The sequence below is a fragment of the Erpetoichthys calabaricus genome, chromosome 2, assembly GCF_900747795.2.
Source record: "Erpetoichthys calabaricus chromosome 2, fErpCal1.3, whole genome shotgun sequence".
Taxonomy (NCBI): domain Eukaryota; kingdom Metazoa; phylum Chordata; class Cladistia; order Polypteriformes; family Polypteridae; genus Erpetoichthys; species Erpetoichthys calabaricus.
Genome location: NC_041395.2, coordinates 218,355,621 through 218,374,520, shown reverse-complemented (window position 1 = coordinate 218,374,520; position 18,900 = coordinate 218,355,621).

The following is an 18,900-nucleotide window of genomic DNA, read 5'->3' as shown; positions in this document are numbered from 1 at the left end:
ATATATAATAAACCTACATGTTACGAATTGTCAGCAATAATAGTTTCAAAAGACGGAGATATCAAAGACAGAGTTGATATTCGTGTTTATCCAAAAGCACAGCACGGTTTGTTGCAAGCGGCAGATCTGGGAAATGACCAGTGCGTACAGCCCACACGGGGTTTGGAGAGCAGGGGGCAGAGCCGACGTAGTTTTACTGTAAAATTCTGGCAACTACAGCTGCCAATTTTTTACTATAAACAAACTTAACATTTTTTCCCCAATGTGTAGACTAAGGCAGTGTGAGTTGGGTGTAGTGGTTAAGACTTTGGACTTCAAACCCTGAGGTTGTGGGTTCAAATCCTGTTACTGACACTGTGACCATAAACAAGTCACTTGACCTGCTTGTGCTCCAATTGGAACACCAAAAAGAAATGTAACCAATTGTATTACAAATTTTGTAAGTCTCCTTGAATAAAGGTATCAGCCAAATAAAGTAAATGTAAATCTTCATTTTAGCCTCCCGCTCACCATGGCACCATATTTCAGTACAGGCGCCAATTCCACTGAGCAAAGGCCTTTTAATAGGCAGTAAACATGTCAACACCACTACTAGATTAGATGGTAAATGGCGTAACATGTACAGTATTTAACATTTTAATTTCACTATTTTGTTTTGTCCATGCTCGTGTTTTATTTTTTGTTTTTCTTCTCCCTCAGCATTGAAAGGATTTTGAATGCATTTCTTCCTGTTTCATTAGAGGTAGCAAATATAATTTTAATTTTAATGCTGGTGGTGTTTTGGTTTATTTTTATTTAAATCTTTAGAAGGGAGATTCATTTTAACACGTCTATCTTGCTGTATTTTTTTTTTTTTTTTTTTACTTTTCCTTGGACCAATTGTTAAATAAAAATAAAGCTGTTTCATTGTTTTCTTCAATAGTTGTGCACCGCACAGTAGCGGAATGGTTATTGCTGCTGCCTCCCAGATGCAGTGTCCTGGGTGCGATCTGTCTAGAGCAGGCGTACTTAACTCCAGTCCTGGAGGTCCACAGGCCTAGCAGATAATGAAATTTAGCATTTGATTCTATGGCTTGTTAGTGCTTTCATTTTTCCAAGACAGATCTTTATCACATTATAGATTTTTCATTTTCTTACAACATTATCCATATGTTTTGTGGGCTGAATAGATTTGTACCTTTTATTTTAAAACCTGGTATTAACACAGATACTTCATGATGCATGTACACAGGTTTAGATGGGTGCACATTAGCTTAGGAGCTGGTGGTTCATTTGTCATTGGCGCCTCATTATTATGTAAGTGATGATGGCTGGTTAAGAAAATGGGCAACAATTAAAACATTTATGTGGCCATTTAAAACTAAACTAGGAAATTAAGGGTTCTGAATCGTAACAAACAAGTTAACTAAATCTAAGCCCAAAACAATGTATTTCTTTAGTAGTAAATAAACAGGTTTTAATTATAAAGATGGCTTAAAGCAAAAACCTGCTGCCACTGCAGACCTCCATGTTTGAAGTTCCAGAGTTGAGTGACCTTTTCATATCTGCTGAGACTGTGTTAAGTAGATTGGCTCTATTTGTGTATGTGAATGGGCCCTGCAATGGGCTGGCATCGTATCCAGAGTTAGTTCATCTTCCGCCTGTTGCTGCTGGGATAGTCTCAGGAACCCTGCAATCCTGAACTGGATTCAAACAGTCTGTAACTGCTACCCTTAAGAGAGCTTTCTCAAAGATTGACTCCTGGGTTGCGCTCAATTTTGGCAGGTATAGGCAGGCCCCATTGTAGTACCTTTGGAGGATTGAATTTTGAAGGTGAATGTGTCCAGAAATTGGCCAGGGTTATACTTCACGCAACATGTGCTCCAGCAGACACCACTGCTATGCAAGTGGTGTACTGTTTAGACTTGCACACATACTTTACGTAAATGTGGAAGATTCCATCAGGTGATAGTGTGAGATATCATCACGGTGAGAAAACAATGTTCCACTTTGCAGTGTTGTGAGTTGCCCAAAACATCCTGTAAACTCCCAGGACACCTTGCCACAATATCTCTGAAAAGGATGGATGTTTAATGATAACATCCATCAATCTAGGGATACACCCATTCCAGCAAGCATCAATCCCTGGACAGGACATCAGCTCATCACAAGGTGAATACAAGCACACCCACACACACACACACACACACACACACATACACTAGCGTCATTTTAGCATCACCAAATCCCCAAACCTGCATGTCCTTCGAAGGAAACCAGAGCACACTGTGGAAACCGACCAGGAGAATGTGCAAACTCCAGGCAGGTAACACCAGGGATGTGACTCCCTACTATGAGGCAGCAGCACTATTGCTCTGCCACCGTGACGCCCCCACATGTGCAATTATTAACAGTATCCGTTATTTAAATGAAGTGAACAATTTAGTGGTAAAATGTAATATACATACTTTAATGCATTTCATCATGAAAGTGATCTCAAGTATAAATCTAAGGATTCCAAATGTGCAGAGAGCTGGAATATCATAAATTTAATGTGTACTGTGTGGCAATTGCTGCTTGCCGCTGCTGTCAGCGCAGGAGGAAGCCCCAGAATCATGCAGCAATTAACAACTGGTTTGGTTTTAAGATGATGTTTACGACGTTCTACTTCAGTGACGTAATAAAAGCCTAAGTTTCCACTTTAATCCCAAAACAGACCTTTTCACTGTGTCCCTAATATTTTTTCTCTGTGACTCGAATACGCTGCTGTACATTCTGATGTTGTGAAGGTTGGGGTTTGGGGAATATACGACGCTTGAAAACAAAAGCACCACGAATGCATTTGTATGTCAGCATATTGCTTCACCACATTGAACCATTCATCAAACACGGAGGCGCACACATCAATCCCGTAAGATCTGCAAAGTGGCTTGCTGTCACATGTTGATAGTAAACAGAGACTCTGATGTCACGTTCCAACTTGATCACCCTGCACACCCCGATTTTTTGCTGGTCGCATTAATTTCTGAGGATGAGTCAAATGAACGCTGGGAAGCCATGATGTACACGTGTTCTGTGTGTGAAGTTTAAAACCGGCCCTAAAGATGCCTGGCCATGCTCTGACCATGACACTGTAGTAGACATCTTCTCTGTAGGTGAGTTCTAAAAAATAAATGAATGAAATTGGTTAGCACATCTGCCATCAGCCTCCTGTTACCCAAGTCCAACAGCTCAACTATGAATAGCGTAGTTTAGCTGCTTTGTCTTGTTTGCTTTTGGGGCAGTGTGCTGCAGTGGTTTGAGCGAAGTACACTGACCTTTAAGGGGGCTCTGCCTTGTAGTGCACGCCACCCCAAAGTAATTCAACTAACACGCGTGAGATCTGAATTTGTTGTAGTTGTTCTTACAAGTCTAACCTCTTAGGCACTATGTTTACTTACATATCTGGCTGCCAAGGAGACTTACAATATTTATGATACCATTGGTTACATTTCTTTAGGTTTTCCAATTGATGCACAGGTAGGTCGAGTGACTTGCTCATGGTCACACAATGGAAGGTGTCCTCTGTGTTTTTCATTTGTAGAAGGTGTTCAGTTTGTATGATTACATCATCCAAATACAGCTTGATGTTTAAAATCAAGAATTCGTTTCAGTTTCCTTTTGGGGGTTTAAATCTCAGTAAATTTTAGAAACATACCTTATAGAATTAGAGTACTGGCACCCATCGAATAATGTTATCTGCAAACTTGTCGTCTTTTATTGCTGTCTTTCTTATATCTTCTGTAATAATAATCATAAAATAGCTAGCCATTTTCTAAACCCCATTTTTCCTTTTTAGGGTTTCAGCCAATTAGAGTCTACACTCCCTGCACCAAATGTATGACTTCCACTATCCATGGAAAAGAGGTTTGTCTATCACTCGGCAAACCATCCTGCACCAGGCCTAAATTGAGACACCAATTAATTTAATTTTCAGGTCTTTGGGATCTAGTTTGGAAGGAAACCTCACACATACTCGGGGAAAGCTGACAAACTTCCCATTGTGACTTGAGCTTTATTGATTACAGTGATGCGCCATCCCAGGTCAAACAGTATTTAAGGTAATTTACAATCACCTTTACAAATACAGTCATCTGACATCAACCTGTGGGATTTTCAGTGAACAGTGCCACTGAAAAGGCAGTAATAAAAAAATCAAGTATGTGTTAAATTCATTTTTTTTTCTTTTGCTTATTGGAATACTCCACCCAAAACATTTTTTTAACCTGTTACTTACCTCACACTGCACAACAATTTTTTTTTTTTTTTTTTTTAAAGTCTTGCTCACAATGTCCTAAACATATATTTTTCCAAAAGTATTAGAACAATCTTGATGAGAACAGGCCATTCAGCCCAACAAAGCTCACCAGTCCTAGACACTTAATTCTTCTACAATAACATCAAGTCATATTTTGAAAGTCCCTAAAGTCTTACTGTCTGCCACACTACTTGGTAGCTTCTTCCAAGGGTCTAGGGTTCTCTGTGTAATATTCTTAAACCATTTCTGGAAAATCCTCATGTATGACAGACACATGTAAATGAGATTAAACTTTGCATTGAAGACCCGCCTCCCCTTCATTAATGGTCAGAAGTCCTGCTTGCTCATTGTCCACCCTCTAGCCTCATCATGACAGTTATGTACCTGGTGGTAAGCAATAATATTTTTTGAAGTGCCTTAGACATGCACAGGGATAGATGCACAAGGCATACTTTTCACCAGATGTTGTTCTTAACTCCATTTTTTAAAAACTATTAATGTTTAATTGTTCTCCTCTCTCAGAACACACTCTACAACAGTGATACCATGTAAAGCCTGTCATGGTAGTCAATGAATGGGCTACTATTAGGCAGAATTCCTGACTGATGAATGACAGAAGATGAGTCTTCAGTTCAAAGGCTTGTCTTTGTTTAAACATGCTCCCCTTTTGTTCACAAGAAGATTATCCCAAAGTGGTTTATTTAACAATACATAAGACACAATACTTGCCTCAGAACATCCCAAACACATCACCAAAGCAGAAATGTGCAGACCTCTGGTTCTCCCAAGATCAAACTTTAAGCCACAGTAGTTTGCCAGAACTAGCTGGTTGCCATGCTGCATGTGATTGATGCTTAGTGGATGCCACCGCTGCCATTCTTCTTCTTCCTGTCACATAATGAATGGGTTTCTACAATTTGCTTTATACTCGGCAGATGCCACTGCTCTTTTTCTTCTTTCTGCCTTATCACCTTCTTGATCAGTTTCCCTATGTAGTTTGCAGTAGGAAAGATGCAGCCCCTAATAACTTTGTGGTGCTTGCTGCTAGCCTCTTTATTTTTTTTGGCTTAACCAGCACAAATTATGTTGTGATTTTAAGCTCAAGGTTCTAACTCCATTGGTTTGTGAGTAATTGTGTGACAGACACAACCCTTAGCATTTTATTTATATATATATATATATATATATATATATATACTGTATATATATATATATACTGTATATATATATAGTACTGTGCAAAAGCTTTAGGCAGGTGTGAAAAAATGCTGTAAACAAAAAATGCTTTCAGAAATATAAATAATGATTGTTTATTGTTATCAATTTACAAAATGCAAAGTGAGTGAACAAAAGAAAACTCTAAATCACATCAATATTTGGTGTTACTATCTTTTGCCTTCAAACCAGCATCAATTCTTATAGGTACACTTGCACAAAGTCAGGGATTTTGTAGGATTCTAGTCAGGTGTATGATCAACCGATTCTACCAAACAGGTGCTAATGATCATCAATGTCACACGTAGGTTGAAACACAGTCATTAACTGAAACAGAAACAGCTGTGTAGAGGCTTAAAACTGGGTGAGGAACAGCCAAACTCTGCTACCAAGGTGAGGTTGTGGAAGACAGTTTCATGTCATGGCAAGATTCAGCACAGTAACAAGACACAAGGTAGTTCTACTGCATCAGCAAGGTCTCTCCCAGACAAAGATTTCAAAGCAGACTGGGGTTTCAAGATGTGCTGTTCAAGCTCTTTTGAAGAAACACAAAGAAACGGGCAACGTTGAGGGTAATAGACGCAGTGGTCGGCCAAGAAAACATAATGCAGCAGATGAAAGACACATCAAGCTTATTACCCTTCGAAATCGGAAGATGTCCAGCTGTGCCATCAGCTCAGAACTGGCAGAAACCAGTGGGACCCAGGTAAACCCATCTACTGTCCAGAGAAGTCTGGCCAGAAGTGGTCTTCATGGAAGAGTTGCAGCCAAAAAGCCATACTTCCGACATGGAAACAAGGCCAAGCGACTGCATGAAAAAAATAGGAACTAGGGTGCAGAAAAATGGCAGCAGGTGCTCTGGACTGATGAGTCAAAATTTGAAATATTTGGCTGTAGCAGAAGGCAGTTTGTTCATCAAAGGACTGGAGAGCGGTACAATAATGAGTGTCTGCAGGCAACAGTGAAGCATGGTGGAGGTTCCTTGAATGTTTGGGGCTGCATTTCTGCAAATGGAGTTGGAGATTTGGTTAGGATTAATGATGTTCTCAATGCTGAGAAATACAGGCAGATACTTATCCATTGCGCAATACCATCAGGGAGGTGTATGATTGGCCCCAAATTTATTCTGCAGCAGGACAACGACCCCAAACATACAGCCAAAGTCATTAAGAACTATGTTCAGTGCAAAGAAGAACAAGAAGTCCTGGAAGTGATGGTATGGCCCCCACAGAGCCCTGATCTCAACATCATCAAGTGTGTCTGGGATTACATGAAGAGACAGAAGGATGTGAGGAAGCCTACATCCACAGAAGATCTGTGGTTAGTTCTCCAAGATGTTTGGAACAACCGACTAGCCGAGTTCCTTCAAAAACTGTGTTAAAGTGTATCTAGAAGAATTGATGCTGTTTTCAAGGCAAAGGGTGGTCACACCAAATATTGATTTGATTTAGATTTCTCTTTTGTTCATTCACTGCATTTTGTTGAATGATGAAAATAAATGATTAACACTTCCATCTTTGAAAGCATTCTTTGTTTACAGCATTTCTTCACACCTGCCAAAAACTTTTACACAGTACTGTGTGTGTGTACATAAATATATATATATATATACAGTATATACTAGCAAAATACCCACTATTCGCAGGGAGCCAACCACGTGGTAGGTGCGTGGACAGCGGCCATGCATAAAAAGGAAGGGAGACCGGGGGTGGCCCTTGTGTGTGCCTGCCGTGAAATAAATCCTCTGTTAATGGAAATAAGGAATGAAACCACCAAAAGGAGTGGTCAGTTCTGAAAGTTCCTTATGGCATAATGGTGAGAACCTCCAAAAAGAAGACGTTATTTTATAAAGTTCATTACGTGGCACGGCGCAAAATGAAACATACTACTTATTTGTAAGTACAATGTAAATGAAGAGCATGGGAAATTTGGGCTTCCTATGTATATTGGAAGTCGCAGAAATAGTGAGGAGGGGTTTCCCCTATCTATATATACAGTTTATATCTGTGCTACCCATCTAACAGGTTGAAATCTAAGTAATAGGCATGGCTGAAAACATAGTAGTGTTGACGTGGCCCTAGTAAAGAGAATTTATCTACTATATAATAAAGTGCTAAGGTCTGTATGTGTTTCCAGTCCATGAGAGCAATCTGATTGGTCAGTTTGACTTTGGTGATGCAACCAAAAGAGGAAGTGCGACTATGAGACACGCGAGGTGTAACGCCAGAGGAGGCACCCTGGAAGTTGCCTTCAAAAATAGGAAGTGGACAAAGCACCTCGAAACGAGCCTGAGGAGCAGGCTTTAGGGGAACACACTCGATAGCAAAATAGCGCCGGTTAAGAGAGTTTCAGATGTACAAGGATACTGTGAAAAGGCTCTGAAGGTACATGTAGGATAAAAGATCTCAAATATTTCTAAATTTATTCTATTACCTATCTGACAAACAATGTGGCTAGTCTGAGATAATATACATTGGTTTCCCATTGAGTTACAGTATAAGGTAGATTACGTTTCTTAAGTGTTCGTGCCAGTAGTGTGGTGTAAGATATTACAACTGATTTTTTCATAGCTCACTTTTAACCCATTTGATGTGTCTCCACATATTACTGTTATGGTGTTTGGATTATTTTACATTATTTCATAGGTTTATTGTGTACAGAGTACAGTAAAATTTACAAGTGCTAATCAACATGCAACATGTCCCCACTCTCTCTCTATAGCAGCCTTACCTTGAAACTTCAAAACAAAGTGGCTTTGGTAACAATTTCAAAACTTCCTTGAACAGGAAATGCAAAATGACAGCAAACCAGAAATGGTAAGCAGCACAAAAATAAAGTTTAAAACCACTTACAAAGCTATCCCAGAGATATATCAAAAGTTTTACCCAAAATGACTAAAGTGTAGAATATTCCTGAAACTTGTGGCCCAGTGATGTGGATGCTTGATGACTTTGCTCACAGGCTGTATCTTGCCTCGCATACATTTTAAACAATGTTGAACCAAGAACAGTGAGCAGTGTTTAGTTGAAGCACAATTTGATGTTGAATGTATTTTATGAATGGCTATACTCCATTCCACTTGTGAACCTTTAATTGCAAGAACCTTCTCCCATCAATCCCTAAGCTCATTACAGTATGATTTTTTTTAACATTCTCTAGAGAAGCTGCCTCAGTCTTCATCCAATCTAGTCCGTTTCACCTCAGGGATAGATACTGATGAACAGTGAGGGAAGATGAGTTTAATTAATTTTCTAATTTGAATATAGAAAAAAATGAGTAGCTGGAAGATTCATACTATTGTTTCTTTTCTAATTCCAAGAACATATTCAAATGTTTCTTGACTTGGTGTAGCTCAGTAGTTATTGTTACCTGGCAGCTAATAAGCATTTTAGGTTTCTCTGAGCCTGTTCTCGGTGGGTTGGGTGTTGGACAAGGTCGTGGGGTCCAGTGGCTGTGGGGCATCTGTTGGTGAAGAAAGGTCCACGGATCTTGACTTTGCCGGTGATGCTGTGATCTTCGCGGAGCCAATGGAGGCTGTGATCAGGGCATTCGAGAGTCTGAGTGTCTGGGCTTGTGAGTGTCCTGGATAAAAACCAAGATCCACGCCTTTAATGACCTCTTGGGCACAGCCATCAGCAGTGTGTCTGTTTGCGGAGGGAGTGTTGACATTGTTGAGAGGTTTACTTACCTTGGCAGTGACATTCATGTCTCTGGTGACTCTTCCTATGAAGTCAGTAGATGGATTGGGAGAGCATGGGGGGTCATGAGGTCGCTGGAAAGGGGTGTGTGGCGCTCCCGATATCTATGCAAAAGGATGAAGGTCCAAGTCTTTACAGTCCTGGTGCTTCCTGTCTTGCTATATGGTTGCAGGACATGGACGCTATTCAGTGACTTGAGATGAAGTCTGGACTCCTTTGGTACTGTGTCTCTCCGGAAAATCCTTGGGTACCGTTGGTTTGACTTTGTGTTGAATGAGCGGTTGCTCATGAAGTCCTGAATAAGGCACATTATCTGGATTATGAGGGAGCGTCAGTTATGGCACTACGGCCATGTGGTGCGTTTCCCCGAGGGTGATCCAGCTCATAAGATCTTCATTGTTGGGGACCAGAGTGGCTGGACCAGGCCAAGGGGTTGCCCACGTAACACCTGGCTGCGGCAGATAGAGGGTCATTTCCGGAGGGTGGGACTGGACCACATGTCTGCCTGGGAGGTTGCAAACCGGGATCCTGAGTTGTTTCGTCATGTAGTGGGTGCAGCAACACACTGTACCAGTGCATGCTCCCCAACTTGACTTAACTTGTTCTCAGTGGAGAACACTGCACTCTGCCGATGTGGATCGGTTCCACTCTCCTAGGTGATCGAGGGAGCCTCTTGAACCCACTGCCATAATGTACCCGAGGGATGAGCCAGCAGATAAGGACGCAACACACAAAGCAAGGCGTAGATGCAAAAGTGCTCCAGCGCTTTTATTAAAAACAAGCTAACAGTGTTCAGAATTGTTCAGTAAGTAAATAAATAATCCTTTTAAAACAGTGAAAATCTGTGAGGTTAAAATCCAGAATACAAATGAGAGTAAAACCAAACAGTCATCGGGCATTTCACTCTTAGACAAGAACAGCACAACACCCTCTTCATCCCCCCAGTTCAGCCATTACTCACTCAGCTGGTGGTGACATGAACAGCTGCAGTCCTCACCAACCTGACCCCCGTCTTGGTTGCCTCGAGCGGCGTCAGCCAGACCGCTAAGGGTCAGTTGGCTCTCGTCATCCTTGTCATTCATTCTGGCATGGCTCGGGTCCCTCTAGAGCAGGGGTTCTCAAAGTCGGTCCTGGGGGCCCACTGTGGCTTCAGGTTTTTGCTTCAACCAGATTCATAATCAGTGACCACTGTTAACACTGATCTCAATTAATTAGCTGGTATTTTTTTTTCTCTTCTCTTATTCTACATTAAGAAAGTACAGCAGCATGATTTTTACATTTATTATAAGACATTTAGAAGTATTTCTGCTTTTGCTAAAGATTTAAATGCTTAACTCACTTTTGTTGATTTCATTATATTTTGCCCTTGCTCTGTGCAGTTTGCTCCCTTCGTTGTATCTTAATAATGACAATTAAAAACGAGCGGAGCAAATGACACTGAATCATGAAAGGCTGCAACTACTTTAGTGTCAGACCCACTAATTAGTAAATAATGGATTAATTAAACAATTAGAACACCTGGAAAAACAGAATGAAAATATTGTTAAAAAGAAAAAAATACATTACATCCATCCATCCATTCATTATCCAACCCGCTATATCCTAACTACAGAGTCACAGGGGTCTGCTGAAGCCAATCCGAGCAAACACAGGGCACAAGGCAGGAAACAAACCCCGGGCAGGGCGCCAGCCCACTGCAGAAAAATACATTACAGTATTCCCATATAACTGCTTAGTACATTTTTTTTTTTTTACCAAACTTAGTTTTCTAATTTCTACATTGTTCCCAAAACACAGAATCTGGGCAATAAGAGTTCACTTAATCAGCCCAGCATTCCAATTAAAAACAGAAGCTGGTTGGAACAAAAACCTGCAAGCACAGGGGGTCCTCAGGACCGAATGTTGAGAACCCCTGATGTAGAGGACTCCGCCTCGAATACACCCACCCCTCCGAACAATCAGTGGGGACGATCTGCCCCTAATGCACTGATCCTTCACTCTGTCGTGGGGCTTACTGCCATGCTGCCTTTCCCCACACTGGTTGGTTGGCTGGCGGGCTCGTCCTGCCTCTCCTCCTGATGCTGTTCTCATTCTGTTCTTTCTTTTCTATTGTTTTTTTCTCTTCCTTTTCTCATGCCGGCTCTTCCTTATATATGACTCCGTGGGTACAGCATCTCAATCGCGCACTGCAGGAGACTGATGAAGCAATTGAGATGGACCGCACCCACATGTGCACGTGCGTCTTGCCCCAATTACTTCACCAACTTACTGCAGCTGCACGAGTGCGCACACCCACGGAGATCAAGCCGGCCATTCAACTATTTATTTAAAAATCTGCCACCTTTTTCTGAGCCGTGGACCATCTATACCACATACACAAAATGGAACTGAATGAAGCACACAGTCGCCCAGGCCTGTCCACACTGGATCAGTATGTAGGTGCTAACCTGCACATTTTTGGGACGCGCTACCCAAGCAGACACTAAAAGAAACAACCTCCACACTGGCAGTGACCACAGAGGTATTTAAACTGAGTATCTTCAAGCGGTGGAGCAGCAGCATTAATTCCTGGGTTGCCTGCCCTGCCCTGCTGGTGTATAAGCAAAAGAGAAAGAGGAAGCAGTTGCTTCAGCCTGTTTACACACACTATTACTGTCAGGATCTGAGAGCGTTTGAAAGCTTTCATGAGATATGAACTTATTTTCGGCCTAGTTTCTGTCCCTTTGCTTTGCTCTGTGTTTGTTTTTGTGCTCCTAGCATCACACTTTGATCAGATGCATTCTTACAGGCATACCAATGAAGATGTGAACGTAAGCATATGACATTATGGGGACCGTATTATATAAAGCATGTGGTAAGCATATCGCAGGGCTTAGAACTTTGATTACTGCAAGCAACACTGGGGTGATTTTAAAAGAAACTCTCAAGATCGAGTGACCAAGTTTAGTTTGACAAGTCTTATAGTACTGTGGCAATGATTTTGGCTATGAAAGGCAAACTTTATTATATCCTAGGAAAAGGGACTAAGGGCAACTTTAGTAGTTTATAGGAAAAAATGAAAAAAATAATAATTTAATGGAAGAAACAACTTTTTGTGTGCCCCCTAACTTCCATTCTAAAACACTAGGACTGGCTATGCAATTTTTTAAATATCATAGCAAACACTTAGCTTTAGAACACAATTTCATGTGGGAAATGTACATCTATATCATGCTTGTGAGGAAATAACTTCGACTTGAAAAATACCAAACTTATCCTTTAACTGGTGTGGCGGACGGTTGGGGTTCTTGCCTAGCCAGGATGCCTGGAAGATGGGAAGACCGGGAGAGAGGCGATATCTTCCCCGGGATATGAGAGGGAGCTTGGATGATTCGGGGCCATGGACTGCAGCACTTCCGCCACACCAGGAAGTGCTGCAGGAAGATTGTCAGGGAGCACCTGGAGCACATCCAGGGACAATATAAAAGGGGCCACATCACTCCATTCTGGGAGCCGGAGTCGGGAGGTGGAAGACAGAGCTTGCAAAGGGAGGAGTAGAGGCAGCAGAAGAAGAGAAATAGAGAAAGAAAATATAAAAGAAGGAAGGACTAAGTTATTGCGGTGATTGGAGCACTGTGTAAGGTGTTGTGTGCAGAAAAAGAACAAGAATTAAAAGTGTGAGTTTTTCAAGTGTGCCTTTTGTGTCTGTCTGTGTCGGGTTGAGTGGCTGCTACGCCCTCTAGAGTTGTCACACTGGGAAACGTGGGTTTGAAATAGCATATCCAATAGGGGGCAGCAATCCTTCAGTTCTTGTGGTCTCCTTAGCATTATGTTTAGCCCTGGAAAAATGAGCCAAAACCATTGCAGTGTTCTCGACAAGAAAAAATGTTATTACATGTAACAGAAACAGATCTTTAGATCTTCTGGTCAGTTGTCTCTTGTTGTCCCTCGTACCAAGTGTAAAACTAAGGGGGACAGGGCTTTTGCAGCTGCTGCTCCTTGCCTGTGGAACTCTTAACCTCATTACATAAAGGAGTCGCCTACAATTGAACTGTTCAAAACAAGATTAAAGACTCATTTCTATTCACTTGCTTTCTGTGACCTTCAGTAATACTGATGGTTTCCTCATTGTGATTATGTAATCTTACTTCTATTTATTATTTATTTTATTTATGTTCATTTGTTTTATTTCTATTTATGTTAATTGTATGTTTTTTTTCTTCTTTTATTGTAAAGCACTTTGGTCACAGCATTCCTATGTTGTTTTAAATGTGCGATATAAATAAATTGACATGTAAATATGAAAATGTCAACATAAATCCAATAGAAAATGTATGTCTAGCATCCATAGCTGTTGTAATGCTGATTTAGTACATGTCCTTCACGTGATATGTTTTCAAACAGTCACCAATGCATTGCCACGATGTCTCAGACTGGACACTGGAAGCGTGTTTCTTTGCACTTATAAATATTTTTTCTGTTGTTTGCTCACGAGAGGATAGAATGTCATTGAATGACCCATATGATCGACATCGCCTCTTGTCTTACTGTAGACTGTCACAGTGCAAGGCTTAGTAACGTTCACATCTCCCCTGACTTGAACATTCACAGTTGCTGCATTTTGAACAGTGCTTAGGGAGCTAAAGTTTTGCCTGTATTTGCATTTAATTACAATTATTTTGCCTTTTTGTTACGCAACTACTGTCACAACACCGGAGAACCTTCACGTGACCGAATTCTCCCGGCATATCATGCCAGTTTGGTCATACAGTGCCATATGCATCAGTTTCACTATCCATGTCAACATCTGATGATCAGTTCACATCATCATCACTAATGCTTGACAGTTTGTTCAATAACTGCCCTTTTCATTGAAGGGTCCGCCACACTCATGAGTACTGGTGAGTTTCCTTAGCATTACCACGAAGTGACAGAAACCATTGGACTGTTTCTTGAATACTGTCCCGAGAGTGATTCAGGCTTTACATTGTGAAGGGGATCATTACATTTTCCCCAAATCTAACTTGGGTTTAACTGTAATTACATAGAGTCTCAACCCAGACTCCCGTTTGGGGTTAATGACAAAGAGGTCATAAGGGTAATTTAACCACACTTTTTTTCCAAAATAGTATTGATAACTGCAAGAATTATACCAGTAGGATACTTGCTCACTTATAAAGACACCAGCACAGTTTGGCTTTGGTTGTGATCATCTTCTAAGATGCTGACAGTTCTTGAAGCTGGTCTTTATTGCTCCCCATTTTTGATTTGCCTTCTTGGCACAGTGCAAAGAGCTTGACAGTACATTGGGAACACTATAGTTTTGAAAAGAATGACGTACCACCTCACCTTATAATTAAGCAGTTCACTCGGGTTTAACTATACTTACATAGAATTCTGAGCCGGAATCACGCTCAGGGGTTAAAGCAGGAGCATAGACTTCTGGTCCTAGAGGGCCACAGGGGAGCCGGGTTTTCCTAATTAGTAACCCTTTACTGTTGCTAATAGGACATACTTTTGCTTTAATTGACTTGCTTGTTTCTTTTTTATTTTTTATTTTCATAACCAGCAGCTAAACAGGAATGAGATGCTAAGTGAAGTAATGGATGGGCAGCCAACTTTCGCTTCAACTAATTTCTTAATTAGAAGCCCAATCTTGTTGTTAATGAAATATTGGGATTAATAAAGTATCTATCTATCTATCTATCTATCTATCTATCTATCTATCTATCTATCTATCTATCTATCTATCTATCTATCTATCTATCTATCTGTTAGTAGATGCCATGGTTTGTTGATGCAGCCAATCTACTACACCAAACCAGTTCATAAACTGTTGCTTTTCATTTTTTAGAGAGCACCACCAACTGAGCAGATCAATATTTCTCAAACCTTCACTTCATTCTTTTCAAATAGAGACAGGTTTTGGTTTATGGCAATTCCACAAATACAAACAAGCACACAGAACCCCAAACTTGAATTTCAGTTGATTCTGAAATCAACTTTTTACTTACAAACAATGCAAAATAGTTTTGCTGAAATGATGAATATGCAACTGTCAAGGCCTGGTGTATGAAGGAGTATTTTAGACAAAATTAAATAAATACAGAAATAATTACATTTATTCTGAAATGTGACAGTATATTCTGTGGACTGTAGGGGGCATCACTGAGCCCCAGACACAGTTAGACCACACAAGTCCGGGGTTCAAACTGGGTAAATTTGTTTAATCGAAGTACATTCTCATAAATGTTCCTTTTTTACAATACTCTTCAAATTTCTCCATGCCTCTCAGGTGAGCTTTGCCCTCCTCTGACCCCTCTGCATGAGGCAGATTGGTTATTTTAATATAATTCCCAGGAGTTCTTCCAATGCCACAGCATTCCTCCCTGGAAGTACTTCTGGGTCAGGCAGAACCTCCTTAAACTTAAGAAGTTCTCTCCCAGCAGCTCCCCCTGGTGGCATCCAAGTACCCCACTAGGGTTGCCTATCGGCACTACAGCTCCCATGCTGCCCTGCGGGTGTTACAAATGGAAGCTCTACCAGAGGAATGCTCCCACCCAGTGTATTAAGAGAATACATGGCCCTGGGAGGCAGTCCGTCCGTCCTTCTGGTATTATGGTCTCCCGGTCTGGAAAGGTACCAGCAACCAATGTCATCTGTGACAATACATAGAAACACAATGGTACATAAGCATAAATATTTAAAATTCACAAAACATGCTTTTTGTTGCTTATTTATGTACTTATTGAATTATTTCTTCATTTATTTCTTTCAATGACACTGCATGCAACATGAATTATGCCTTGAAATGAAAGCCATCATTTTCACATGTCAAAGCTGGGAGGGTAGGCTCTAGCTAGTACCATGTTTTGATTGGTGAATCATTAGTAGAGGGGATACTCGTTGTCACAACTATGAGCCACGAGATTCCCAAGACAAAGCAAAGTGCCTACTCAACAGAAGGGATCCCACTCCAGGGGTGCTGTACAATGGCTGACCACCAAAGGTTATTTGAAAAGACAATTTCCCTTTGGGGATTAATACAGTGTACCAGATACCAAAAAAGCTGTGACTGTGCATGTCTGTGGTGGATAGAACAGCAAGAAACAGTTGGCTAGAATTACTGCACGAAGCGACTACTTTTCTTCAAGAAGTCCTGAATTCATCATCCTCTCAGGAACTTGCATGTGACGTATGGTGACTGCCTAGAAATATAGCACTTGATGGACAAAGATTTATTAGAACATTAGAACAATCTAGACGAGAACAGGCCATTTCTTCCAAAAAAACATCAAGTCGAGTTTTGAAAGTCCCTAAAGTCTTACTGGCTACCACACTACTTGGTAGCTTATTCCAAGTGTCTATCGTTCTTTGTGTAAAGAAAAACTTCCTAATGTTTGTGTGAAATTTACCCTTAACAAGTTTACAACTGTGTCCCCGTGTTCTTGAAGGACTCATTTTAAAATAACAGTCTCGATCCACTGTACTAATTCCCTTCATAATGTTAAACACTTCAGTCATGTCACCTCTTAATCTTCTTTTGCTTAAGCTGTATAGGCGCAGCTCTTTTAATCTTTCCTCATAACTCATCTCCTGTAGCCCTGGAATCAGCCTAGTCGCTCTTCTCTGACCTTTTCTAGTGCTGCTATGTCCTTTTTGTAGCCTGGAGATCAAAACTGCACACAGTACTCAAGATGGGGCCTCACCAGTGCATTATAAAGGTTGAGCATAACCTCCTTGGACTTGTACTCCACACATTGTGCTATATAACCTAACATTCTGTTAGCCTTCTTAATGGCTTCTGAACACTGTCGGGAAGTCGATAGCTTAGAGTCCACTTTGACTCCTAAATCCTTTTCATAAGGTGTACTCTCGATTTTCTGACATCTTTTGTGTATTCAAACCTAACATTTTTACTTCCTATGTGTAATAAGTTACATTTACTGACATTACATTTCATCTGCCACAAATCTGCCCAAGCCCGTATGCTATCCAAGTCCTTCTGTAATGATGTTCAAACTACCAACAATTCACCAATTGAAACACAGAACTCAGTAGAGCACACCATCCCAACTTTTTTGGGTGAAAATGAGTTTTAATTTTAAGGCATATAGGATTTCATGTTCCATGCGGTGCCACTGAAATAAATAAATTAAGAAATAATTAAATAAGTGCACAAAGAAATAGGGGCGGCATGATGGTGCAGTGGTGGTGCTATTGCCTTGCAGTAAAGAGACCATGGTTCGCGTCCCAGGCCCTCCCTACATGGACATTGCATGTCCTTCCCTGTGTCTGTGTGGGTTTTCTCCAGTTTCCTCCCACCATTCAAAGGCATGCAGGTTAAGTGAATTGCTGATCCTAAGTTGGTGGATGTTTGTGAGTTTGCCCTGTGATGGACTGATGCCCTGTGCAGGATTTTTTCCTGCCTAGCTGGGATGGGCTCCTGCAAGCCTGGTTTGGCTTAGAAAATGACATGACATAAAGAAAGCTGCAAAAAAAGACAAACAGTTGCCTGTGAATTGTTGTGCCGAATGGCAACCCTGTTCAAGTCCTTGGGTGCTGCTAGGAGATACAACAGAAAAAGAGCCTTCTTGCAGCTTCCATATGGCCTGGGAAGTGCTTTTGGTGTGCAGTACCATAGTACTGGAAGTACTCCTGGGTCCTACATAAAAGGAGCCGCTCTGCCTTATCCGGGCAATTCAGAACTGGAAGGTAGTGGGCATCACACGTAATGGAGGACTGGAAGAAGATGGAGAAGGAGCATTCGACTGAATGGCCCAGTGTTGGACTGATCTTAAAGTCTGTGAACATGTCTATGTGTAATAAATATCTTTATTTTTAAGCCTAAAATGTGTTTTTGGAGTTGTGTCTGAGGTTTGGGGCTTGGTGACACCCTTTTGTGGTCACAGTACATATAACAATGTTAAATTAGTCAGTCAGTCATTTTGCAACCCGCTATATCCAAATCAGGGTCACGGGGGTCTGCTGGAGCCAATCCCAGCCAACACAGGGCGCAAGGCAGGAACAAACCCCGGGCAGGGTGCCAGCCCACTGCAGGGCACACACACACACACACACAATGGACAATTTTGAATTGCCAATGCACCTAACCTGCATGTCTTTGGATTGTGGGAGGAAACCCACGCAGACACGGGGAGAACATGCAAACTCCACGCAGACACGGGGAGAACATGCAAACTCCACGCAGGGAGGACCCGGGACGCGAACCCAAGTCTCCTTACTGCAAGGCAGCAGCACTACCACTGCGCCACCGTGCCGCCCAACATTAAATTAGTTCCCAATATTTTGTCTACAAAAACAAACTATCACAACTCTTCTTGTCTCAATGTTTTTTGTCAGTATGAATTCAGGAAAAGTAGCACTAAAAGATCTTTGGTAGCCTATAATCAGGCCAAAGTAATGGACAGTAAATGATTAACCGATAGGAATAAGTTCAGCCTGTTTGCCTTGACTGACCATCATGAAAAGAGGCGTTCTGAAACCTACAGAGCTGGCATTAAAAGAGCCATTTGGAAAGTCACGTAAAATAAATAAAATGTTGCCAACTTGAAATAAATCCTGCAATAATTACATTTAAAATAGCTACATTATTGAACCAACATAAAATGATGAAATTGTATTTCATAATAAACGTCTACGTGTGTCTGTCGGCCCAGAAGTGAAAGGTGGAGTCGGGGTAAGAAGGAAACAGAAAACTCGGTTAGCCGC